This window comes from Strix uralensis, chromosome 3, assembly GCF_047716275.1.
Source record: "Strix uralensis isolate ZFMK-TIS-50842 chromosome 3, bStrUra1, whole genome shotgun sequence".
NCBI lineage: Eukaryota > Metazoa > Chordata > Aves > Strigiformes > Strigidae > Strix > Strix uralensis.
This window is the reverse complement of record NC_133974.1, coordinates 55,474,349-55,497,551: the sequence shown is the minus strand read 5'-3', so window position 1 is coordinate 55,497,551 and position 23,203 is coordinate 55,474,349. Positions and strand designations below refer to the sequence as shown.

General features: G+C 36.9%; 1 protein-coding gene across 1 annotated transcript in view; it reads right to left on the bottom strand.

Moving 5' to 3' along the window:
- NT5DC1 (5'-nucleotidase domain containing 1) overlaps positions 1-23,203 on the bottom strand; it is a 151,852-nt gene that overhangs the window by 103,318 nt on the left and 25,331 nt on the right. The gene's annotated exons all lie outside the window — the stretch shown is intronic.

Genomic DNA, 23,203 nt, shown 5'->3' with positions numbered 1-23,203 from the left:
ATCCTTACATCTAAATCCAACTAGTACTACTCAGAAAAATAGGCACTACTGGGAAATAAAAGGGTAAGAATCTGGTACTGCAATAGTCAAGGGGTAAATTTTCTAAATACAGTCTCTCCTGTCCCATGCAGATGACATTTTCTGTGCTAGACTGAACACTTAAACTCTTGTAGTAAAACACATATGAAATTGCAGGCTGAGTTTTTAAAGGTAACCATAATGTTGTATCTGTGGGAATTAGTCAGAGACACCTTTAGATTTAAACAGAAACATTAGAATAATTTTAGCTCTCAGGTATGTATTATTTTTGTTCTTTACAAACACTTTTTCCTTTAAGAGAGATTTCTAGTGTGGATGCAGGAAGATAAACCCATGACGTATTTGTCACCTGTGGTGACCTGTGTATAAGCAGGTCTCTGTTCATTTCTCTTACTGTAACAAGAAAGCATAATGCAAAGGAACATAAGGAATAAGTTGAATATGAATATACCAATGCTACTGGAGGGTGCTGAAGCTGCTGTGATAGGATGGCTGGGGTGTGCTACAATAAGAAAAAATTATTTATGATCATAGCGTTCTCAGTCCACTACATACCTTTATGCAGTTCCTCTGTCCTACTGAAAGAAGCAACCGGATGTAAGGTTGCTCAAAAAGTCATGCAGAGAAATTTTATTGTTATGATGAACCAGGTTAAAGCAAAATTTCGTATCGGTTATTAACTCTCACAACCACATTGCTCTTCCAGTTCTGGAAAAGGGTTAATTCTGCTTTCATCAAAATATAATGTCTTCTGTCCATTACACATAAACCTTTGACAATTAAAAACAATGGAAGATAGCAGCGGACTTCTCATATTTATAACAATGACATAAGCGTTCAACAAACAATTCCAACCAGATGCTATTTTCATTTAGTTCTATGTAGCCAAATGGATTACAAGAGATATGGCTTGTTTCCATTTATCCTTAAGCATACACAAACAGACAATGCAATAACTATATAAGTAATTATGTGATACCGTACAGAAATATTATTTTATATATAGGAAGTGAGAAAAAATAAGTGTAGATTTAAAAAAAAGGCTATAATAAAATATGTTGCTGACAATAATAAATTAAAATCTGAACAAAATTAGGAAAGCCAAAAGGAGACTAACAAAAGGTGGAATGTACGTAACAGTAACAAAGATGTGCAAAGGAAGAAGAAATAGAAGGGGCAAACTGTTAGACAGATATATACCTTGTTCCTTTTTATGATGTGTTTTGTGGAAATTATGTATTTTTATATTTCATCACATCATTTTTGAAAATCTAAGATGAAGCTCAAAATGCAATGAAAAACTACCAATTTATGCATTGAGCAATACAAATTAAAAAGTATTTGCAGACCAGTTGACCTGCCATAATTTGCAGACTTCAGTCCTCAGGCAAACAAAAGAAAAACTGCATTCCAGCTTCAGAAAAACTAGTATCCTCCCAGGCTGAACTCAAACCACTGTTAATAATTTGAATATTTTCTCCATCCTCAGTATTAATATGAATTTTACTCTTTCTTTCATGAACTGCTAAGTAAACAAAATAGGTCTATATAAGAGAGTAAGTTCACATAGTACTACTCAGATGATAATTATTTCTCTTAAGTCTACAAATAATCAACAATCACCTGCCAATGGTATCTTACATTCTCAGCTAGGAAAAAATACACTTTTTCTACTACCACAGTAGTAGTAGTAGAACCGCAGTTCCATATTTTAATACTTTGAGTTCAAGTAAATAAGTAGCACTGTTCCTTCTTGCCCACTTTAAAATGTTTTAATAGACCTTTCAGCTAACTTGGCACTGTTAACCTCTTGTACCATGTCTACTTAAAGCTCCTGCAGCCAAAGGAAACATGTTGTGTTTCATGAGCAAAGGCCAGTTTGGAAAGAGAAATTTACTAGTTGACCATATATAACTAAGTTGGAATGGTTAAATTGATGATGGGAAAATATTTCTTAGTCTTCTGCCACCTTTTCCAGGTTGAAGGTTGACCTCCTTTCTCTCTCTCACTATAAATACACATACACATACATGTAAAATTTAATTTGCTTTCAATAAGAGAAAATGAAGACCATATGAAATAACGAAACCGAGCCACAAACTTCCCAGCCTCTCACAATAATATTTAGAAGAAAAAGGGTTTCAGGGAAAAACATATTACAAAGTTTTCCCAACAACAGCTTTTTTGAATGAAAAGTACTTTTTAAAAAGAAACCCAGATTTTAAAATATTATTGAGATTTTTTTCCATTTGTGTGGGACAGAGGGAATTTAGTTACTGAGGAATATAATGACATTTTCCACTTCAGCTCACTTCATCAACCATGTCACTTTTATCTCCATTCACATAAAAACGATCAGATCTTGCATATAACTGCTTCGGCTGCTCTTTCAAGGCATAACAGCTTATTTCTAGCATTGCATTAGTAGCACTGTAAATCAATATTCTACATTTCCCTTAGGCTACTTTGGAAGCTTTAACTAATCCATGACAGGGTGAAAATTATGCATATATGAACTGGAAATTCATAGATTGAACTAGGCATTAAATTGTAGTAGCACTAAACAATTTGGACACTTTTTTTTTTTTTAATCAATACCTACTTTGGGCAAAACCATATTCTACTGAATTAAGCCAGGCTAGTATAAAATACCTCATTGTAGCCAACACTGAAAGTATCAAAACTGTGGTTAGTCTTCAAACAAGGCATATTTACAGTGTTTTCTGTTCCTCCACGTATTTTGGTGTATAACTATACCTATTTATCTAACTGCAACAGGTAGAAAAAGTAAAAAAGCCTTCAGGACTGATTATCTTAGATTTTTTTTGGTTTTTTTAAAATTCTCATCAAATTCACTTTTGAGTCCCAAAATTTGTCTCTTAGAATAGCACTGGCTGATGTAATAGTAGATACTACTTCTCCTAATACATGTTTAGAGGCTCCTCCTGCTGTAAATCAGTCCCAAAATATTGCTTCTATCAGTGCAGCATCAAACATATTTTTAAAAGATAAACTGTCTTCTGTGACTCTCAACCTTCTTTATGGAGGGGAAAAAAGCACCATCATACTAACTCAAAAGATTATTGTTCTCTGAATCATGTGAGCAGTTTGTGCAACTATATGGGCCTGTTCATGTGCTGTAAGCAGAACTTGTTCAGCTGAATCAGTAACTAAATGCATGAGTCAACTTTTGAGCTAAAGAAGGTGGCCCTTATACTATTATCTGGACTAGCCTTTTTAGGAGACAATGACTAATGCTACCTAATGTCACATACACAAATATTTAGCTGTTTACATTGTTTAGTGTGTAAAACAGGGCTTTTGATATATCTACATTTCCAGAATACTAACAAACTACATCTGTGTAAAATGAGGAAAGACAACAGCTCTAGAGGTCTTAGGAATGAGGCTGTGCTTTTTTTTACTTCTGGCTTCTGTTTTTGGGGGTTGTTTTGTTTTGGTTTTTTTGTTTGTTTGTTTTTTTTTAATGTAGGAGAATCATGGATGTTATTGTAAAATCCCTATTTATTTTCTATATACAAGGGGACCTTTAATTCATAAGGACTCTTGTCCTCTTTTCAGTCTTTACTGTTTGTAAAAACTGCAGTAGCTCTGATTTCTCAGAAAAAAGTATTTCGTATATAAGTTTAACTACAACAGATGTTCTCTGTTAAAAGGAAAATATCTGCTTTTCCAATGGGTGTGGAAGTATTTATCTTTCACTTTAAAATCGCTCAATCACCAAGTGAAGTTCTAGAAACACAGTATAACAGGCACCAAAGCTGTTCTTTCTGCTTCATAGCATACTCCATAATTGGTTATGCATATTTGTTACAAACCTTACCATTTGGCACATACCAACTATCATATTTTGCAATTCAGAATGAAGAAGTTCTGAAAATCCTGTTCAAAATCCTAAGCACACACAATAGGATTTCCAGCCTCCCCACTCATCCAGCTCCAAAGCCGCTTTCCCCCAAGCATCCAACAGAGAAATGCTGCGTGGAGGAGTCTCCTGCCAATTCCCAGTTTTGTACGCTCTGGCATTTCAATGGAAATAGTTTGGTGTAAAAGAAAAAGATTTTTTTCCCCTTTGCAGCAGCATTATTTTTCCACTCTTCTTGTATTTTGTAACCGTACAACTATTTCTTTATACTGTAATTTGATAATTTATTTTTAGGTGACCAGAACTGGCAGTTCTACATGTTCTGTTGGACACAACAGAGGTATCTACACAGGCAGGTGCAACCAGACTCTGCTTACACCCTGAGCTGGCTGCATACAAAGCATGGCCTGGAAGCAGTTGCATTAGCACAGATGTCCCCTCACTAACACAGGTATCGGTGCTCAGGTGATGCAGTCGAGGACTGATTCACATCTAGCCAGCTTCTGCATAAGTGCAAGAGTCTGGTGCCAGCTGCATAGAGACATCCAATGTGCTCAGAGGCCCAAATATCAAAAAGCAGAATTTGCTTTGTGCAGCTGGCCAGAGGCATGAAATATGCTGCGGAGCATGCTCCTGTAAAGCTGCAGCTGCTAGAAAAGAGGCAACCTCCCAGTAACTCAAATGGAAGCACAATAAATCTAATGGGGTCAACTAGACATTAGCAATGGAAGATGTGATGTAGCACTCATGAAGAGTTAATAATGACAGTCAGAGGAAAAGTACAACCTGCTACCACAGTCTCAAATAGAAATTGGCATGCCAAATTTATTTGTGTGCATTTGGCAAGTCACAGAAAGGGTTTTATATCCACTCTTTTGGCCAAAAAAAAAAGGAGCTGTTTTGGTGTCTCTCAGCAGAACTTGCCAGATGCAGGTTCAGTCATGCATCTGTCAATAGAAACACTGTGAAATGCTTCATGTAGGCTTTGGGCCTGCCGGGCTTGACAGCATTCCTTTGTTGACTTGTATTTGCTGCCACAGCCTTATTTCTACCTTGGCCTTTCCTGTTTAAACTCATTTTCCAGCTTGAAAGATGCACTTCAGACTAATTTAGCAGACTATCCTAATAGAAAACCTTTGACAAGGGCAGGACTTTTGTCAATATGGACAAAGTCAGGATACAACAGACTCTACTTAGAGATGCAGGGGGCCAGTCTAGACATTTGCTCAAGTGAACAGTACAGTCTGTCATTCTGCTCCCCATCATTTACAAAGGAGATGAGTCTTAGTGTCTAGAGCCTGAATAATTTTGAAACTACTCGTAATTTTGCTTTTGGGAACAACCCTGTACTGAAGTATAATGAATGACTTAGCTGAGCATAAAAGCATTAATTAATAATTCTCAAAAGATGATTACATTGTTTAAAACTGTTTTGGAAAAGAGAAAAGAAAGGATACTTGAAAAAAGCAAAGATTTTGATGCACCTAAGGGTAAAGAGGGTAAAGTTTCAAGAAAAGTTCAAGGAATGTTTTTACAAAGTTTTGCTATAGCTTACCTAACCCTGGTATCTCTTTGATGTCAATTAGTATAAAAGTTGCATTTTTAAGTCAGAACTAGTTGAATTCACAGATTATAAATAAATGGGTACATATTTTCTATGTAATTTCATAATTTTGTCTAGATTATTTTTTTACATCACTTTTCCAAAATTAATAAATATTTTGTAATAAAAATTAAATTTATTATTTTTATATATGGCCTGAAAATGGCATTGGAAACAAATACTGAAAATTAAGTGATGCTAGATAACTTTTCATATCCATACACACAAAAGATGTCTTTTATAAAAAAGCATATTTGTAAAGTTTATTTGTGCAAGTTCATTGTCCAATTTGTATACTTATAGACATTATATGCAGATATATACAAGTATATATTAATAGCAACACATGTGCTGTATGTAAAAAGACAGAATATACATCATAGCCAAACAAGCAGGAAGAAGACAGGATAAAAATCTGATCAAAAGAAAAATATATGAAAATGGAACCACTGAACTAATTTTTAAAACAGTATTTTAGAGAGAGAGAGAAGTATTCTTAAAATACTTAAACTAATAAAAATCAAGTTCCTTGGAGATACAGGACAGATTGTGTGTGATGATGTAGCCATCTATGATAGTTCCTGATGCTTAAATTCTTCCAAATGAAAACAAGGCCATATAGTTTTACAAAGTTCAGTTCTCCTTGCATAATAAAAAGGTATTGTACAGTACTGTAATGCAGAATTCGCAAGCAAAAAAAAAAGCTCCTGGCAAACATTTGAAAGATGTGATACAAATCATCTAAAGGGAGCTCCCCTGTGTGGTCTGAAGTAGGAATTCTCCTCCCGAGAATCAGAAGCAGTGTGTGAAGCAACCAGAGTAACCCACAGCTAAATAAAGGCTAGGATGCTATGTCCTTAAAGATATGCTTTGGGCAGAAACAGAAGCTACTCGGCAAGCTTCTTTGTCTTCTGTTATGACAGTCAGAATGAATTATTGTAATGACCCAGTCTGGCTTTAGCCACTGAAAATATTTAAAAGTATGTTTTGCTCAAGGAAGAATAAGCTGGAGACACATGTCAAAACTCCAGAGAATTACTGGGAAACCTGGTAGTGATTTCTCAGATAGCAAGAAGGCTCTTCAGTCTCACCGTGTTTAAATAAAATTGAAGAAAACAAGTGACTGAGCTACTGCAAGAAGAAACCCGAAATGAGTGGCATATCATAAAAATATCCGGTTTGTTTCCTGTTGAAAGAGCTCCTGTCAAGTTCACAGACATAAACAAAAGAGAAGCGCCCTGAATTCCAAAGCTGACCTGATCCAGCAGACAGCATTCTTGGGCTGTCATCACAGTAGAAACATTTCATCACAAGCCTGAATCACTCTGCACCTTCTCAGAGTTAAAAGCCAAGAAGCAGATTTTTCTTTTTGTGTGCATACAAGCAAAATGAGTGAGAAATTTAAAACTTAATTTTTATATGGTACATCCAGGCTAGAACTCAAACTCAGATGGTCTTCAGTTCTGCTTAACCAGAAAGATGCTATTTAAGACGAGACACGCTGAAAATTCTGTTCTTAAGACAGCAGGACAGAAATTATAATAAAAAATTAGAAAATCTAAAGCTTTCACCTAGAGTAGATGGTGGTTCCTTCTGAAGTTTCAGGATTGTTTGCTTTTATCTCAGGTTGCATTTTTATGAAAACATATTTTAAAGTGAGTCAATGGTCAGAGCAGCATCTTTGGTGGTCTAACGATAATTAAATATTGAGTTTTGGATATACTGTTTTTGAAGAGATGTAAAATATGACCTAAACTATGTGCTAGTTAAATTCTATTTAAAAGCAGTGATTCTATGACAATATGGTCAGACAGTCTGCAGCAAGAATAAAATACAGTGTACAATGCAGCAGTGTCTTGCTATCTAAAGCCTCTATTCTAGCCAACCTCAAAAATGTATTTCCTTCTCTGTCTGGGCCTCACTTTTCAAAAAACAACTCTGACCCTACTCATGCTGCTTGGCTCCAAGGAAACCCTGCTTGATAATGCAAGAGTATCAAGAGCTGATATAAGGAGCAGCAACACATTCCTCCATCCATGACATGCTGAATGGCATAGATAGAACATAGTAAACAGTACAAGGAAGCATCAAATATGCAGAGAAGCAGACAGCAAAGCTAAAGGTATGGAAGATGGAAAGAAATGCATAGGAAGAATCACTGAAAGACAGACACAAGCCTTCACTTCTAAAATGTATTGCTTGCATGTTTTATGCATGAGATGTGCAGCGTTCACATTTCTAGTTAAAACCTAACTGCATTCTCCATTTACACCACTTCCACCAGCCGAGACAGTCTTCAGGAGAAGAAATCCTGCCGCTCTAATGGGAGTGAAAACACATTCTGATGTGCTGTTGGAAAGAGAATAGCCTGAAAGCAAACCAGGTTTCCTTTGTTGTTTCCTTACAGTTTGCCATTTTGCCTTTTGCAAACTCTGAAAAGCAACTTTCAAGAACTGACAGGGTGACAAAAAAATTAGCAGTAGAGTAGTGGAAAGGGAAAGGGGGGGTTATTCTTAAAATGTATTATTTTAATATTAATTATATTCTACTAAAAAAAACCCAACCAACTACAAAGCAAAACAAATCAAAATCCTCTGCTGCTGTAAAGTATATTCATATCAACTTAAGAAAGAAATCCTTACAGTGAGAACAATCATTCACTGGAACAACCTTCCCAGGGACATGGTAATGTCACCCTCACTGGAGGTTTTCAAGATGCAACTGGACAGGGTGCTAGGTAATCTCATCTAGGCTCCCTTTCCCACGAAAGTTTGGATTAGATAATCTTTTGAGGTCCCTTCCAAACTGGTCTGTTCTATGGTTGTATGATTCGATCAGATTCTGTGATTCCGTATCAGAATGTTCTGCTGCTGCAGTGTGTCCCTCTATGCGCTCAAAACCAACAGGTGAAGAATCAGCATGGATCACAGATATGACAGCACATAAGTTTATATACTTATTAAATGCCATTTAAATTACTTTGCATAACAGAACACGTCTGAAATAAGATCTTACACTTTGCAGCAAGACTAAAGTTTGCAGTGCAAACAAGATGTTATGCAAACATTTTCTGGCTCCCTGAATCTTTCATGGTTTTCAGCAGTGATCCAGCTTCAGCAGAAACTGAATAGAATAGTTGCCTCCAGTCTGGTCTGATCCATAGCATGGGAACTAGGCAAACATCCTGGGGAATGAGATACACTAAGAATTCAGAAGTGACCAAAATGGGTTGAATCATAACATCTGCCTATTCTACTATCCTGTCTCAAACAGATGCCATAAGCAGATGCTGAGGGATGGGTTGGACAGGGAAAGAACGTAACGCTGAAGTCCAAAGAAATAAAATTACCCCCCCCCCCCCCCCATCTTCCACTGCCTAACTGTTCTAAATACGAACCATAATACAAATGTGGTCAGCTGTATGATCTCATGTTCCTCCATCAATGACTCTACTTACAACTGCATTTTAGGAAGTTTTGACTGAAACATGGACAGCACCTGCCATGATTTAGTCCTTTTGGGTGGTTCTGCCTACAGGGAGCTGTTGCCATTAATCATCAGTGGGCACTAAGGGTTGATGCAAAGAGTGATGCAGGCATTACAGAGCATTCAGTACTGCAGTTCACTGAACAATGTACAAAGGGACACCTATAAGGATGGATTTAAAACTGTCAGTATATTGACTGCCAGAATGCCTCAGTCAGCCACCTGGAGAAAGGCATGCATATGAAATCTTATCTCCAGCCTCACCTGAGGCTGAAGGACAGCAATCAGTTGCCTCTATAAAAGTGGTATTCAGAGCATGAAACTGCCTCCATCATTTAGGACTGAGTCTATCTGGGGCATGGGCTTCAATGCCTCCTCACTGCCTAAACAGAGGTAATTTTCTGAGTACTTGAAGTACCTACAAAACTTAAGTCAAAATGTGTGGTGCCTAACAAGGCAGCAGTTTTGAAAGGGATCAGTTTTACTGATCTGAGGCAGCACTCTGCAATACTCACTCCCTCTCAAATCCCTTTCAGTGTTGTGTTTTCCTGTAGAAACTAATCCACACTTTGTTTTCAGAATTAAGAACTTCAATGCTTAGAGAAATTAAGGCCTACACAGTGAGTATTTTTATGAGCATGTAGCTAAAAATTGTCAGCATGCCCTCTTTTCTTACCTTCTCATAATGTGACTGGAGTCGATTTTCTCTCTCATTTCTCTTCTGCTTCTACCATTTATTGCTGAGCAGTCACGACTCCTGCCCTTGGTGCAACTTCCATTCTGCTGTACCCTGGCCCCCTGACAATGGCTCCTTCCTGACTGGAAGGGGAGATAAAACATATCCCTAATTTTCCGAATTATTGATCCTGGCTGACAACTCAGGCTTCCCAGACAAACATAGCACTTCAGTAATCCTGAGGCCTCTGAGAGAGGATCTACACTTTAGGTTACCTATGAAACAAAACTTCCTGAAAGCATTGTGTTTACTGCACATGAGCACCATGACTTTACAGTGCACAGCACACAGGCAGCAAGGCCAAACCTCTTTGGACAGCATTGGATCTATGGATTAAGAGACTACAGTATGAACCAAGCTCACTGATATACAATCTTCTGTACTTTATTTACCATTTTAGCTACTGCCATTGAAACAGCAGTGGATATATATATACACGCCATTGACATCCATGATTCCTGGCACGAGGGCACTAAGAAAAGCTGAAGGTCTGTATAATCACGAAAATCCTTAATACCTGCCTAACTACAGTATCCAGGAGGAAACAAAGGGCAGGGGAAAAAAAAAAACCACACAACACCCAAACAAATAAAAAACCAAAATAAACAAAAAACCCCCAACAAATAACCACAGAAGAAAGGCTAATAGTTATATACTGATTACTTTGAGAGGTGAAGCTAAAGAGTGATCACCTACACATATGTGCAGAGCTTTAAAACTCTAATCCTCTCTCTGTACTTACATGCTGTAATGACCAACCAGTTTCCAAAAGAAAAGCATCTTACAATCCCACCCCCCAAAGCGATGCACCCCAAAAGATATATTGATATTCCTAACCATATTTATAGTCTTCTATAGATTATTTTGATATACATATATATATATATAGGAGGATACCAGATTAATAGTCCAATCAGCTCCAAAATATAGTGAATACAGAAAGGATTTCTAAGTCCTCATATTGAAGGACAACAACTATAATTCAGAGCAAACACTCTGTACTAGACTGAAGAAACTAAATGCCAGACCTTGGGAAAACAGAATTAAAAAACCCCAGTTTTTACCAACTTTGGCGTTGTTTTTTATACTTCAAAAGTAAAAAACACAGTTCTTTAAAAAGAGCCAGGAACATTGTAATACTTATCTTTAAAAGGTTCTCCAGACACAAACCTTGTAAATGATTGGGATGAAAAAGAGAAGAAATTCCACTGGGAAGAGATGTTAAGCCTGAAGCTGGTACTTGTGAATTTAAAGTTTTCCAAAGCACTAGTTTCTTACTCTTAGGAACTGTTTGGCAAGAGGTTCTCAAAGGAAGGCAAATATCAGTAAGGAGAGAGAACGCAGAGATAACAAGTGATCATGCTTTAAATTATAGAATTATAAAGGGCACATACGAAACATTTGTATTCTTGGCTTTTTTTCTTGTGAAGATTTCATTTTAATTCGTAGTAATTTAGTCTTAATACACAGCACTTTCCACACCAGTTTTTGTAGATTAAACAGCTTTTAGTCATATTATGTCTTTAATAGTAATAATAATGAAAAGATTGTGAAAGTAGTTTTTCTCAAAACAAAAAAATGATGCCCTGAATTGTAAAAGCATAAGAGAAATGAGCTTAACCATTAAAATAATTACCTGATGTTATAACGTGGTTTGCTCCATCTCTAGTGGGAAGTGTGATGCTTCCTCAAGATTAGGTTTTCAGACAATTAAGACATGGTCAAATTTTCACCATTCTAACTCCAACTTCTTATACCCCAGGCTTTTGCTTTTTCAGAATGATGTGTTTAAAACTTTTTGGCCATTCTTTAATAAAAATACTAAGAAAAAAGTCTCTACCCTCATTCTGTACATCCATCTTGCAAAGCAGCTTCAAGACCTCCATTCTTTCCATAGGTTTGGAATTTGTCACATATTGGTGTAACGTGCAAAATATCCATTCTGCCACTGCTATGAAATTCTATATAATTATTATACATTTCAGATTTCATTTGCACAATAAAGACTTATTAGAGTTTGGCAGCTAAATTCTCCAAAGAGCCTATTTATATGTTCAGCCCGAGACCTCACACCTACTTAGCTGCTTAATGGACCACCCTCCAAAAGAAACAGACTGTGCAGAATATAATTGCAGCTGCTTTGTCCTCCAAGCACAAGAACACAAGCTTGAGATGCTTCTTATGTGCCTTTCAGGCACATGGCATAAATGCAGAAGTAAAGTGTTGTGCTGTAGGGGTACAAGGAGCTGGTAAAGTTTTGATGGGCTATAAACTTGACTGCAGAAACTCAGAACTATGTTCTTAGACTCTGTTTATAAATTTATTTTCTACTTAATATGGATTTGGGCCATACATACCCTTTAAAAAACATCAGAGGCCTGATCCACGTTTGCATAAACCAGTCTAGACCCCACTGTCAAAAAAGGAATATTCTACCTCACAGGCCACTGTGCAGTCATCTTAAATTTAATAGATGCCATCAGTCCTTGGTAGTAAGTTGGTTGTTGAGACCTGAAGAGCCCTACAGTCCTTTCCTGAACATAAATATAACTGAGGACAAAAAATGTTTCCTTTCAGTAGACATTTTAGATGTAGACCATAAAATAACTCCAAACACAAAATGTAGTCTTGTTAAGTATCACTTTTTTAGCAGTTGTATACATGTAAGTATTCAAAATAACTGCCCACAGCTATTAGACACAAAAACATGTGCATCTATGTGTCCGAGATGTCATACTGGTCCTTCAGGTAACCTAGGAAAGAAGATGTCATACTGGTCCTTCAGGTAACCTAGGAAAGAAGGACTCCAAGGACAGCATGTTAACAATTCAGGAGAGAGGCTTCTCTGGGGGACTTTGAACAAACAGCCTGAGGCAGTTTTCCATCAGAACAGCCAGATGGTAGTGTGGCCTGTGCTATCCTTCAAGAGAAGGACAGTTTAAAAATACTGAAATGTTAACTTAATCTCTACTCTTGAAGTTGCAGAAGTCAACTCACAACCAAAATAGATATTCTGATCCTTTATCTCTAATGATTGTTTTTGACTTTTCATTTTCAAAAGACCCTGAGTTCCCATGAGCCCTAAGTGTGAGATTTATAGGTAATATCACTGTGACAGCTTCTCATCAAATTCTCTAGAAACTACAGATTGTTTTCTTACAGAATATGAATCTTTACAGCAAGGTGTTTCTCTGCTTCTAAAAGGTGATCCAGTAGAAGTTTACCCCAAAGTAGGTTTAGAAAGAACATGACAAAACCATGTCCATTACCCTCATTAAGTTTGTAAAATAGATCTTCCTTTGTCAATGCAAAAGTTTGTCTTATCTTTATTTGGCATTTTTTGAGCCCTAGAAACTGGAGAAGGTATGAAAGTTATCCTATACTATTATTAAACAGATTTTTTAGGGTTGTCTGGAGATTATTTCACATATCAAAGGAATTCTGCTCATGCTCCTGCCAGCTCTCAGTTTCCCAGCAGTGTTGACACTCCCTACATGACTAGCCTAAATATATTTTTCCTTAAAGTACCTGCAAACTATTGGTGCACAAACAAACAAAAAAACCTGTCCTAAATGACATGAGTGTCTCAGGGACAGAGTACTGCATGAAGACCTCAGAGGGAGAAGTCTGCCAGAAACTTAGCATAGTTCACATAAACATCCTGCGGTCATCAGCACAGCCCAAGGTGGAATCCAGCTCTCAAAACCAATACAATTTATGTACACAGGACATACCAGAAAAGATCTGGATTTAGACAGGTATAAAAAGGAACCAGAAGGAAAATATCCTAGTAATGTTAATTTTACTTTTACTCTTACTTACTAATATGTAGGTAAGAAAATACATCCCACCGTAGGTCTATAGACACAGGAGGTCTATTTTCTGAAACAATAAGCTCTCTCTGAATGACCTAACGTGAATTCTCAGTGACCTAATGTTTCAACAGACAAACAGTGTTATGTTTAGGTCCTGAAAAAGGGAGAACATTTAAAGATGCTCAGCTTTATATAAAAATATTTCAAGCTGGCAAATGAAAGGCTTTCAATCCAAAAACCAGATTCCAAAATTCATTCCTATAACTTCTACTGAATTTGCAGATGGATCTTCTGTATATAAGGATCCTTTTTTATTCTCCTGCACCGAAATCTAACACTGAAGTCCATTTCTCACTTATCCAAAAAATGTGAAGTACCTTTAAAAAAATTAGCTAGCATACAGAATGCGATTGCATTTTTGCCTTGTTTCTAGTGCAGAATTGGAAAACCAGATACTAATTGAATAAGCCATGCAATGACAATAAGGCAAGATTGAACTGCCTCTTCCAGATTTAATGATAAATGATGTGATGAAACTAGTATGAATAAAATGTATCAAGCAAAAACTAGATTTCATATCAAGTAAGAGCATTCATTTTAGCCCTAGTGTCACAGATTCCACACTTTTTTCTGGTTGAAAAATAATTTATAACATAGCAAGCTGTCTCAGAACCTTTGGGGTTTGCATACACCCTCCCTTATTTTCTACATATTAAAAAGCCCTCCTAATTATCATATATGTTTTTCTTCTGTGGACAAGTAGTTATACTAGCTCTCAAACTCGAATCTACAGCTTGTGGGTGGCCCAAAGGGAAGACAGCCACTTGTTTAAGTTACACCCCTCTTCATTTCTGTCTGAGGTGAATCTGTAAAGAACTTCAAGATACTTGGAGTAGATGTTCACTGCAGATTTTGATCAACTCCCACTCCTTTATACTTCAATGCTATATCTGCAACGATTAGATATCTTCCCTAGCCAGGCAAAATACATTTAAGAAAAATACCATTTTAAAGCTCTAATGAGAAACACAGAACTGATGAAATTTGGTCAAACAAATTCCTTTGGCAAAAGTTTTCTAAAGTTGACTTTCAAGTGCTGTAAAGACCTACTAAATCCTTTCAGTAGTGAGAATAAAATGAAACAGTTTCATACTCAAACTATAGTAAGTTTCAAACCTCAGTCACAACAGTATAATATATAGCAAAATAAGCATGCCTAAGACGCAAACAAAGAGTACACAATCTCAAACTAGTCGTAGATGGAGATCACTCATTCCCACAACAGCTTGGGGCACAGTGCAAGTTAACCACAAGGCATTTACCCTGCCTTTCCCTTTGGTTTTGTCGCAGCTCAACACAGGTTGCAGCCAGACTGTTAAATTGAGTAAAACTGCTTCAGCTTTTCAGCACTACGGTCCAACAGCCTGTATAAAGCCAGAAAGGCTGGGTTCAGGCCCAGGTTAAGGCACCTACATTTAAGGAGGTTTAATTTCCAACTTAGCTGTACCCAAACACCATTTATTTTGCAGAATTTGTGCATTACATGGGCTTCCATTCACCTTGTATGGTGAAATGCTCTTTCCCATTTCATGTCTTTCCCATTTCATGAAAGTTTGATCAGAAAACAGATGAGAGTTGCAGTGTTGTCCTTCCTTTTATCTTTTGTTACTGAAGAAACCCACAGGTTCTACAAGAATTTGTCAAGATGTTGCATGGGATAACCATAAAATTCAGACTTAACATCACAATCTGGACTATGTGACACATATAAATAACTCTTTCCCTCCATATCCCATTTCCTATAAGACTCTCTTTTTCTTACCCCCATTTCAAGGTCCTAACTCTTTATCCTGGTTATTGCAGACTGGTGGAAGACTTCTTCCACTCCAGACCTGTAGCAATACCAGCATCTCAGAAAATCTTCCTTGAAATCCGCTATCAGCCTTCTGCTGTAGCATATGTCATCGACAGCAGCTGCTGAGAGCAGAGCAGTTTCCTCCTTGCTCATGGACCATGAGATGTTTAACAAAACTTTACCTTTATCTACATCCCTAACTAAGTGACTGCTAGAGAAACTGTTTCAAGGACAAAATCTGGCTATTGGTTACAGATCACACAGAAGCAAATGGCTCATTTGTTAAGGAATCAGATGGGGATCTGGCATTTGTGGATTCAGGTCCCTGCCTCTCCACCTCTCATCTTTAGTAAATTCATTAAGGTTTAAACATATTCACAACACAGCACTTTAAGCACATACAATCCAAGCAGCCATTACCTTTTCATAGCTACATTCTTTAGCTGTGACAAAGTCAAAGGTACAGTCAATTTACTGTGAATGTCCAGAAGGTTTAACGACTCCAGTGGAACCTGCACACCTAAATCCAAGAGTAACACACTCAAAATCTCAAAGCAATTAATTTTTGCTTGGAAAGTTACCCACTTTTACTTCTGTATGCAGCAGAAATACATTGGGCTCTTACGCGTTAATTCCGTGGAGATCCTTGTTTACTTCTCTCCATCAATGGTTGCAGAATTCAGCTAACATCACCTCCGACAGGAGGTCACTTTTTGGTTCTAGTTTTGCACCACTTACCACAGCGACAGCAGGGTCAGAAAGTATCACCATTGGAAACAAGCTGGCAGTCTGGTCAGGTTGCCTGTCATGAGTTTAGGAGTCCCTATCCTTCCCTGGTGTATGGATAATTTTTTGTATCAGTAGTCTGGGAAGCATTTACCTGCTCCACATACGAACCACTTTTATATAACTTTCAATCCTCAAATCTTTGAACATGAGAGCCTACTGGTTAAAGTACTTTTAAAAAATAATCCTATCACACTTCTATGAAACGCAGGAGATATTGAAGCCTGTGGATTTGAGTCAGGTAATACAGCAAGTGTCACCTATAAAACTTTGCAGTCCTGTAATTTTCTGTAATAATAAAAGTAGCCACTTCATTAGCACTTTATTACAAGCGGGTAATTATGACTCTCCTTTATGACAATGTAATGCTTGTGAAAATCCAATCTCAGCTAAGTGAAACTAAAACCAGCCCTATTAATAATCATGAGAAATGATTAGGCTCCATGGACTTAAGCTTATTTTGCATAAGGGAGAGAGTAGAGAAAGTTTATATGCACCCACCAACAGAACTTTCCTAAGTCTCAATTTAAATAAATTAAAAGAATACAGCAATATTTAAAATGCCAGACTTAAAAACCTAAACAAATCACTTATTTTTAAAGTGAACTCAGACAACTTTTATTTGTTCTGGCTGTAGAAGTCTGGATTTCCCCTCACGCCCCCTTTGGCACCTGTTTTTAAACATGAAAGTTTAAAAACAACTCTGTGCCAATTGTCCAAACCACAGCAGGTAGTAAAGTCAATGAATAAGACTATTCAGCAGGCTGACTACCTGCTCCAGTGGGTACACTTGAAAAAGCAGCTCAGTTACACCTATTTTTCACAAACTATTTGGAAGATTCCCCTAATTATGGGATACCTGAGGAAGCTGCTTGAACTTTTTCACCTTTGGGAAAGTAGGAATAGTTTCCACTCTTCTTTTACCATGGCTTCTCCTTTATTCACTGTGGTCCAGGGGAGTCTGACAGAAACCTCGAGTCCATCAGGCACAGAGATAGAACAAGATATTAAATAATCTAATAAAAATCAGAGAAAAATAGAGCATGAATTAAGAAAATATAAAAGTATTCCTCCCCAGGAAAATATAAGTATTTTGTATTTTTATGTTTTTATGTGAATGCTCTTTTTACTGTGATATATCAGGTTTTTAAACAAGAACATCAGGAGCTTACTAAAAAAGAAAGAACATTTGCAGTAATTTTTAAAGACTAATTATAAATTTCAGGTGTTTAAAAATAATTTTAACATATCCTGTGAAATGATCTGGACCTATGGAAAACAAGCCTCACTCCTTCCATCACTCTCAGGAAAGTTTGATTGCATTTTATTCCAAATCAAATTCTTACTAATTCAGCTTGCAGAAAAGCTTCATGAAGCATTGTATTGACACAACTGAGAGTGCAGTCAACATCAGGCAGAAGGCTGAAAGTGAGCATCTCCAGCCAGAAGGAACTGGAAACCTTTTTACCTGGCTATGTTTAAACAGCTCCACAAACAGTTTTGTGGAACCCACTTGTCAAAATCCAAAGTCAATTTTTCATATTTGCTTAGGCTATTCAGTGCCCCTTGCAAATTTTTTTTCCTAAATTTTGCACAAAGTTAACTGGATACTTCTGCTCCCCTCCATCAGGAAGATGCAAGTCCTGCCATCACCTGCATGTTTACACTTTTAAATTGATCTAGTGAAAATCCGAAGCTTTAAATATATAAACATTTACACAGAAAAGCATTTGTGGGAGAAAGGATGAGTATCAATAGATAAAAACAGCTTTGCATTTTCAGTATCTTGAAAACTGATCAGTTTTCATTTAAAGCCACACATCTGATATGAGTTTCATATTAATGCATTTGTTTGAAAAATATTTATTGGTTTTACTTTCAGAGGCAAGGGCAGGAGGAATAAAAATGAGGGAGGAATAAGATCAGGCCAGGAACATATCTGAGGTACTGGAAAACATCTTTCCTACCAAACAGAAGTACTGGTGTTATCTGTTACTCTAACATCATAAATTATCTAAAATTGGATGAAGATTACCTTATCTTCATACAAGGATAATGAAATGGAGGCACAGACAATGTAGTATTGTTAGAAAGCATTCATCAACAATACTATCTGACTCTGAGGAATGTATAATCAGAAATTCATGTCAGTCTCAAAGCTTTCTCTATAGCCTATGTGGAACACATCTTTTCCTGAGGTTTCAGCATGGTTATTCAGTGTCTCTGCAAGTTAATTCAGTCAGAATACAATTATAAATATTTAACTGGGTGTCATCTGTTCAAATACACTGCTATACTAAATAGAGCTCTTGTGATCAACAGTTACCTGAGCTGAAAAGAACAAACTGGTCACCAGTCAGTTTTTCAGTGCCAGAATAAATACAGACCATCTTTCCATTACTACTTGAAAGTAGGACATTTATTCAACCACAATTACAAGTGTTAAAAGTATAAGGACTTTAACTCTATAAAAAGACTAGTATGGGACTGTAGAAGTAACACAGTTTCTTTTGTTTGTTTAAAGAGAGAATTCTTTACTGTTATCTTGAAATAGGAATATAGATAGGACTGTACAGCCCTGCAGATTACCTCAAGAAGCCTCTATTAATTACAAAAGACAACATGCATTCTGAAACTCAAAAGAAAACTTACTTATTTTGCAATTAACAAGGTAAATACTTTCTTCACCAACACATTTTCTAGTTCGATGCAGTCCAAGGCTAGTGTTGGAACAGAAAATACCCTCCATGAAATACAAAGTAACAATAGTTACAAAAGAAGGAAACAACAACAACAAAAATAAACAAAAAACCCCCCAGATTTCCCCCAGCTAGTGAATTTGCAGTAAGAAGCTAAAAAACCTCTGTATTAGCTTTCCCCGTTAAGGTACAGTGGAACACTTCGTTCCTCTGCACTCCCATTGAAGGCTTACCTGGCCGCTATCACAGGAACATGAAGACACTCTTCACCATTGTGTGACAAAAAGGAGGACAGTTTTATACCATGCAGCATGAGATGATTTAGGAGTTTCTAGAGTGTCATAAAGTGCACCACAAACTAGGAAATCCAATTACCCCTTTAATTCCATGGCAGGCTTTCAAACTCCTCTTAGAAGTTCCTAAGCGCCTTTCTCTGAGAACTTAAAATTGGAGACCAGAGAATTTCTTCACCAGAGATGGTGCTACAAGCTATCAGAGTCCTTTGCAAAACAGTAGCTACCACAGGTTTTGGGTATAAGCACATTAATAGAGGAAAACTTCTCACAGAGTAGGGTAGAGTCTTCAAAGTTTACTTCAAGCAGATAACAAAGCTGGAACTGACAACATCAGAAAGCACTAGTCACAAATACTGAGCCAGAAGCAGCAAAATGTGTCCTCTTAACAGTGTTCAGGTTTTATGTCATCAAGAAAAAGTTACTCCCAATTTTTCAGACTACTTTTTAAACCACAGGAAAGATCTCCCACCAACACATTCTTGCCTCTTTCTTTACAGCAGAGATTACCTAGCCAAAGAAAAGGAGTAAACAACTCCCTCCAGGTTCCTTGGGTACTATATTTTAACATTAAGTAGTAATTATAAACTACAAAAAATTCAGAATTAAGACTAAAAAACAGTAACTAAAATTGAGACAAATTCTGAGTTAAAGCTGTGAATTATTACTTTCAAAGAACTGTTGAGTTCTTTGAAACTGAGCACGCGGTTTGTGCTTGGTGCAAAAATCAAGATTGCACACTCTAAGTCAAAACAGTAAGTCTAAGCATATTCACACTGAAAATCTTCAGCATCAGGAACATATTTAGCCATTCCAAACTACAGCAAGGACCTAGCCCAACTTTTCTCCGAATTTTGCTTCTTTTCTTTCCTTTTTTTTTTTTTTTTTTGGGGGGGGGGGCAGGGGGGAAATGGATGAGGTATGTGACACGGAGTGGTTGCTTGTTCTATTGCAATTTTAGCTTAAATAAGATGTTCCACACTTCTTCCTTGTAAGCAGTTGCTTATTGTGGGACTCTTCCAAGTCACTTTGAAAGTAATTTGCAGGATTGTGATGAAAGACAGTTCCCATTTCCCAAATTATGGTGTCACTTCCATGTTACTTATGCATGCGTTTTCACTGACTTTGTGGCAGTAAGACACGGAAGGAGCAGGGGTTTTGAAAAGCATGTGCAAGTGCATGCTTTCCAACAACATTCAACAACAAACTGAACATTCAGTCAGCAAATATGATGAAACACTGAAGACTGCTGTGAAAGGCATTAGAGACTCTCTGATTCCAGTACCTACTTCATATGGTCCAGACAAACTCTATTTTGAGTCTTTTTATTGCAGTTAAGCTTAGGACTTCAACTATTACATCTCCATAACATCTCCCATGGCTACCTTTACATGGGAAGAAGCAGGCAATACATAACTAAAAAGCAAGTTCTGGAGTGGTGCAACAGATCAATTACCCCTGACCATTATGCTAGTGGGACAGGGAGAGCAGGACAGAGCGAAGACACCTTCATTTGTAAGCAAAGACAACTTTCTAAATGCATAAGCATCTGAATGTCTATAATTTGAAAACAGGTATGCAAATAAACTTTCCTGTTTAAAATGTGCTGTTACCATAAATAGGTATACACAAGTATGTCTACTACCTGTATTTTGGCACGTGCAAATATATACCAAAGCCTACCTTTCTTAAGCATGCTTAGAGCTAAATGCGTGTCAGTGCTCTGCCAATAAGAAATATCCACAGCAACAGGAAAAACATACAAAGGCAGTGAACTCCAATTCTACCTCAATTTCCCATACCCACAAAAAACAAAACCTCAAACCAAAGAAGTAGCATAAGATAGCACAATAGGGTGGAGCTCAGGTTAAGCACAAGGACAACGGGTTTGCCTGTATATACCTTTTGACCCCACAATCATCCCTGTTTTTACAGAAACACACACAGAGATTATTCACCTTCCTGTCAGAAGGAGCCAAGGCAGGAAGTGAGGCTGCTGGGCAAATATCAGTGTACATTATTGGTGCTTTTGTAACATAAGTGTGCCTGCTTTGGGGGTATTTATGAATTAGGCTTCAAATTAGCATGAAACTGTGTGCATAAAACTGTTGCCTGCTGTTCTTAACTTTCTTAACCAAATATTGTCAAATTAGCAACAACCACAGTTCCCACCGAGGGCTGTATATTTAAATGTTTTAAAATCAAAAGCTATTTTTGGATTTATGTGAACCAAAAAAAGGGGCTGGAGTTGCATTTCTTCAAGGAGGAAATAAACTCTATGCCCATACGTTTGCTGCCTCTGTCAAAAGTGGATGACTGGATTCTCATTTGAATTTATAGAGAGTAATTTTTAAATTAAGCACCTTAAGAAGTTACAAAAACAACTTGAGGACAAAGCTTCCTTCTCCAAAAGATTAAAAGGAGCTGAATGCACATATGGGGAGTAGAAATGCCATCTCAGACATGCAAACATTCTCTGAAAACCAGTGACCAGATCAGGCATGCAAGCTTAATGGAGAAAGCAGACTTCAGTCTGAAGACCCCTGCAGCGGAAAGGGTTTATTTACAAAAATGGAACATGATGTTGTTTAGAGGATGGCTAGGAAGAAGAATAGAAGAAAAGAACTATTCAACAATACATTAAATAAATTATTGCAGCAGTCTAACTCTCAACATTAATACAGCCCTCTAGTAAGCAAAGGTATTAGCACAATTGTAAGCAGAATAGACTTGATGGTCCATTGGTCTCTTTCAGTACAGTAACTTGTGTTCTAGGATATTTGCCATAATACATAAAAGCCAAAAAAGTTGTCACTTGAACAGTGTGGAATCAAACAAAGACACAAAGCAGGTAAAATTCAGCCCACGTTAACCTGTCATTCCACAGGATAGCTGTGCAGTTCAGGGCCACCAGCTCAGTCTTTTGGTCGGAAGGGTAACAGGTGTCCCTTCTGTACCTACCATGCATGAGAACTCACAGTAACACACAGTATTTATTAGTATTCCTATAACATAACATGACAGTACTCTTGCCTGATTACAATATTTCAACAATTGTTATTAGGATATGGGTGCATACATGTTCTTCTGCATAGAGACTGCTTGTATTTCACCAAAAGGCTCCCCAGACAGCTTCCACAAATGGCATAAATTAACTTGAAGAAGAAATACATGCTCACTTCATCAGGACAGTAATTTGTAGTACATGCTCAGCTTCCTTTAGTAACAACACATATCACTTATCTTTTGTTTTTCCACTAATCTTTGGTGCAAGGGAAACAAAGAATTTCAAAGACATCCAAAAAATCTAACTCCTACAAGACCAAATATCATATAACAATGCCAAGTTAGTCTTCAATTGGCAAAGGAGTTTCAATACACAGATAATTTATATGTAGGTATTTCTTCTGAAAATGTTTGATAAAAGTGAAGTGCATTATATATTTAGTTCTACAGTGTCATCCTAAATGAGAAGGGTTTGTTTCTTCTCTCTTATTTTGCCGTTTGATCTTAAATGTTTCAGAGTCCCAAACAATTCAAGGACTGAAAGTTACTGCCTATTTAATACTGAATACTAATCAAAGTGATGCTGAAACACTGCAAGATTCCATTATTTATTTTAAAAAAAAGAAATTACAATGTGTGGATACAGTCTATTAAGCAAGACTGGTTTAACAAACTCTTCATTTGCTAAAACCAGTTTATAATCTGAAGAAAAAAAAAGAGATAAGCTATAATCAAGTTTGGTCCACCAACAGTAAAACAGCAGTAGTTTAAATTTACTAAACTGAAATCATTTAATAGCAAAAACATGCCTCTAGCAGAAGTACAGCAATAACTGCATTTGATTGAACAAACGTTAAAGGAAGTTAATTGCTGACTGCAGAAAAGCTCAAAAAAGCTCTATCAGCCCCAAACTTCAACCTGTATAACACTTGCAAATTTAAGCAGTATGGATTTCAATACATTTGATACAACTAGACACAACAAAGTTCTCATTGTATA